Source organism: Mastomys coucha, unplaced genomic scaffold, assembly GCF_008632895.1.
Source record: "Mastomys coucha isolate ucsf_1 unplaced genomic scaffold, UCSF_Mcou_1 pScaffold22, whole genome shotgun sequence".
Lineage (NCBI taxonomy): Eukaryota > Metazoa > Chordata > Mammalia > Rodentia > Muridae > Mastomys > Mastomys coucha.
The window spans coordinates 74,453,376-74,458,454 of NW_022196905.1; the positions used below are offsets into that span (position 1 = coordinate 74,453,376).

Sequence of the window (5,079 nt, forward strand, 5' to 3'; positions counted from 1 at the left end):
TTCACCCCGAATAAAGTATACAAGCTATTTCTTTGACTATCATCTAAGAGAGCTGTTTTTAAAAGAGTTGTCACACTGAAATTTTCAGAGGAGCCCTATGACGGGTAGTACTGGACCAGAATCCTGGGGACCCGTTAGGAACTTAGCTTCATCCTCTCTTGCCTGGTGTGCATCCAAGTCCAGACACCCAAAACGAAGAAAAGGCCCATGGAACTCGACTCTGCTCCATCCTTTCTTGCATGGTGTGCAGCAGCTCCCGAACACCCCAAAAGAAGAAGCAAAAAACAGAAGCATGATTCATTATACAACTTCCCTATTTTAAAATAGTTTTAGTTTTTGTCAGGGGTGAGACCCTCCAAACATTTTCCCCTTCCAAAATCCCTCACTCATAGATGTTCATTCATGCTGATGTTCTTGATTATACAGTCATTTCTAAGAGAGACTATTTCATAACAAATCTTCTGGTATACTGGCTCTAAAAATCTTTCCATCTTCTTTTTGGCCATATTCCTGGAGCCATATGTATCTGTTGGGCGTGGACTCTCCATGATCCTTTGATCTCTGATTGGGGCCAGTTGTGGTTTTCTGAATCATCTCCATTTGCTGTAAAGAAAGACTTCTTTTATGAAGGCTAGTATCTACACTTCTCTGTATGTATCGGGATAAGATTTCAAATATAATAAAGAATTGTTCTGATCTAGTATAGTTGTGGTAGGGGATTCTTTTCTAAGGTTCATAAACTCTCACAAAAACTACAAGGGCCTATTAACTATTCAGAGAAAGAGAATTAGACTCGTCTACGAATAAGACACTATATTTGATATCCAATACAGAGTGGCTAGCCTTGAAACCATACAAGCACAAATGATAGATGCAGACTTATCAAGTTGTAATGATATATTTTTGTGCATATATGCAAACACATTTATAACAAATATAATCTAAGAAAAAGATTTTATCCTCTGGAGGTTGGCATGGAAGATATTTAAAGGAAAATAGTGGGGAGAGGCTAGAAGGAAGTGAAGGAAGGGAAAAATAGTATAATTCTAATTCAATTAAAAACTTTAAAAGTAGTTTTAACACAATATTTGTTTATTTGAATCTATAGATCTGTGGCCACTTTTTATGCATCAGCTTCTTTCCAATTTGTACAACGTTTTTTGTATATTCTTTTCAAAATTAGATTTTATCTAATTTTGAGTAATTCAAATGGAGAAAATATTTGAGGTATTTATGATCACTAACTTATTAATATATATGGATTTTTACCAAGTAAATGATTTTTAAGAAAACTTATTAAATTATGTTTATTTTAAGGTGATCATCTCTCCTCCTTTTTTGTTTTTGGGTCCTCATTAGCATCTTACAATTCAACAGTTTAACAGGCCTTAGCTGTCTAAGTTTGTGGTGGGCTACTTTATATTCAGTAAGTCAGGAAGAAAGGGATACCTACCATTCGTGTTCTCAAGTATGTTGTTATGTTAAATTTTAGTGTCTAGAATACAGTGTTAAATTTAAACTATCACAATAAACAAATAGAACAGATACAGATCTCACTTTATAATCTTTAACTTAAAATTTATATTTTTCAGAATACATACAATGAGAAGAAAAAATAAATGTAACAAAATCTGGTAATATAGCCTTGTCTTCTTAGAACAAGGAGAAGTGATTAGGAACAAGTGAATTTGGCATATGAACTTGGAATAAATTTAATATTTGGTTATATCTATATCTATATTATATCTATAGCCTAGATGACTGTGAGATGTGAAGAATGGAATCTTTAAAAAATTCTTTATTGGAGGGTTGGTTAGGTGGCTCATGGTTCTTACCGAAGATTGGAGTTTAACTCCCAGGACCCATATCAGGCAGTTCACAATAGCAGCTGTCATTCCAAAGAAATTACTTTGTATATATATTCTACAGTAATCATGCCCTAAGCCCCTTGGACTGTTAAAGGGTTTTTATCAATAACCTTGTATTTTTTGGAGAATAAAATGAAGCCAGTTCAGACTGTTTGAGAGCATAACTGCTATGGCAAAGTTTACCTGTGTCAAATCCTGGCTATAGTGTAACACCAGCACTACTAAATGCTTCATTTTTCTTAAATGAAATGTAAGAATAAAATATGTGTGTATCATATGCAATAATAATATATGTTTATATAAGAACAATATATATGTATTTATATATACATATATATTTCATTTTTCCCACATGAACACTTAGTGCATATAAATTATTATACTTCTCTTAGGTATACAGATAGATTTGATATTTGGGGATAAAAGGACACACATGGAAAAGCAGAGAAGCTCGTAGATTTGACTTGAGTCATTAGAAATTGAATCGGAGCTCTGATTTAGAGAGAAACACACTAAGTGCATCTTTGCATGTCAAGAACTGTTTGCCATGTCTGGGAGGCTCATAAATTGGGACTTGCCTGCACAATTTTCATGAAAAGACGTCCAGAGATGATTTATATCAAGATATTGAGAGTAACTTTCCATTTTGGAAACCTGGAAGGGTGCATGTTTGGAGGGGTGCGTGTTTTAGGATATTCTTATGGTATGCATTATGCACAATATGACAGATCTCAATCATCAAATTCCTTTAGAAATATCAGCTATGAATAGTTACTTGTATAAAAAGCCCTTTTTTGTCATAGATAATTAAACTATCCCTTTGTTTTTGTAAAGGAATAAAAATACATATCCAGTCATTGTTTTGATTTGCCAAAATTCTTTAGTGTGAAAAGCACCCTCAATTTCACTGTTATCAACTAAGACAATGCATGACACTTGGGTATTGGCATTCTGACCTTAACCTGTGTTGTCTTGTGTAAATTGCTTTATGTATCAAGTAACCTTTTTTCCATATTTTAAATGAAAGGATTTATGTAAATCCTCTATAAATTGCATTTTGACTCTGCAATTATGTAATTTTGAGCATCAATAGCTACTTGAGTTATTGCATTAGAATAAGTTGCTTATTCTTACCCAGAGAAAGTAGTTTTTCCTATTATTCTTTTTGAACAGCAGTTATTTAATAGTCTTTCAACCCTTTGAAGGTTTTACCAAAGAATTAATATGTTTAAATGCTTGTAACTGAGAATGTGTTTCTTAATCTATTTTTAAATATTTGATGGTTCTATTTTTCAGCTGTATTTATTTGCTAGTTTCTCCTCTCCAATTGTGAACAGTTTGATTAGAAGCCAAGTAACCCACCCAATGACTACTCCTAGCTGCAGGGACTCAGAATAATCTCGGTATGTGAGGACATTTGACAGGAGTAGACTGATATTTCCTGTCTAGTTTTGAGAAGTCTTGAATAAGAGTAACACCGTATAGAATTGAAATTTGTAACTGATTGAGAGAGTGGGACAAGAAATATGATCTGGAGAAGGCAAAGGAAAAGGAAGTGTTGGCCAAATGTGTGGCTGTGTTCTGAGACTTGGCATCCAGAGATCACACCATGTAACGCACTGATTATTAGATGTTTTTTATCCAACTTTCTAAGGACCCTGTCTTCACTCTCATTTACTATCTCATCTTCAGCCTTAATAACATTTCGACATAAGTAGAAAGACATCTTTTAGAATGAATAGCATAAAAACACATTACCATTTATCTATTCAGAGTAAAGTTGTCAGATTTATATCTATTTAGAGCCCTAATAAGTGTGGGCCACTTGGGAACCTGTTTGGGGACCCAGGGTTGGGAAAGCCCATGCTAAGTGGCTACACTGAGACTAATAGGCATACTAGCAAGTAGAAAGAGGTAGAGAAATTGGTAGAGAGAGGGATCCACATAAAGGAAGAGGAAGCTAGTGCAGTTTTCTTCAGAAATCTTCCTGTGCACCAGCTAATCAGAGTGCCTAACCAAACTGGATTCATTTAACATGTAGACACTCTGGCCTGAGATGCTCTGAATGTATTAATTCAGCTCAAGGCAGTTTTTCTCTATGTATATTATTCTAGAATTATGATGCCAGATGTTTCTTGTGCAGGATGTAGGCCATGAAATTCTTCATATATTTACCTTTTGATTCCTATCTGGGAGGCTTTGGCTGAAGCCTACATGTGCAGAATACAAAACCAACATCTTCGGTTAAAATCTAATTACGGTTCCCACATTCATATATCGTATGTATCAAGCTTAGGATCATTGATGCTGGGTTAGTTGTCTCAGTTGTTGTTGATTCTATCTAGTCCACAATTGTACCCTGTGAAACAAAATTAAAAATATATAATTACAGTCTGCTTGATAGGCTGTTGACTACAGTGAGTTAAAAGCATGCTGTGCTGGCTGTAGAAACATGGCCACAGTGGTCTAATTTCCTCTAATCCACTAGGTGCCTGCTTAATTACAGCCTTCCATTCACTGGCTCTCTGGCTGTATTCCATCTCGGCTTGTATATTTTTTTCATTCAGTTTATTGTCTATTTCTATTTCATCGAGTGGCATAGAATACAAACTATGTCATTTTGTTCCTTGGCTTTCAACAGTCTCCACTGAGCCATTTCTATATTTTATTGCAGTATGGAATTTAACTCTTTCCTCAAATAGAGGGAACATAAGAGGACTAAGACATCTATAATACAGTGTAATCTTTGAAAGGTTTTTGTCTACTTTGGGTACCAGACTATAATGACAAATAACTGAATAGCAAAAGAATTATTTCAGCTGTCAAACTGGTGGAGGACACAGAGGGAATAGAAGAGATTTTGAGAGCAGAGTCCCCTACAATATAGTCTTCATATTTAATGGAAGAAAGGGAATCCAAGGTTCCTAGGAGTAATAAAGCTGTTGTAATATTTATTGTGGTCTTGGCCGTATGCATGAATATATTTGAAAGTGTAGCCCTTTCTACACTTGAAAGGGCTAGTTTTCCCTGCTACAAAGTTGTAAGGTTAACATAAACGTTCTCCCAAAGGTTGAAATATAAATAAATAACAATAACGATGACAGTGGATCATGTGTCTTCTAGTAAGCTTAAGCCAGAAAATGTTTTGTAACATGACTGGAAACCTGATGAGGAAACATTTTGTCAACTTAAAAATATTTGTTGAGTGGAG

The 5,079-nt window shown here is 34.8% G+C and overlaps 1 long non-coding RNA gene across 1 annotated transcript; it reads right to left on the minus strand.

Annotated features, from left to right (window-relative positions):
• Nucleotides 1–295: 295 nt before the first annotated feature.
• LOC116070521 lies at nt 296–4,221 on the minus strand. Its single transcript, XR_004110445.1, has 2 exons — nt 4,044–4,221; nt 296–603 (listed from the first exon to the last, which is right to left on the minus strand). It is a non-coding gene; the product is annotated as an uncharacterized LOC116070521 (long non-coding RNA).
• Between the last annotated feature and the right edge of the window lie 858 nt (nt 4,222–5,079).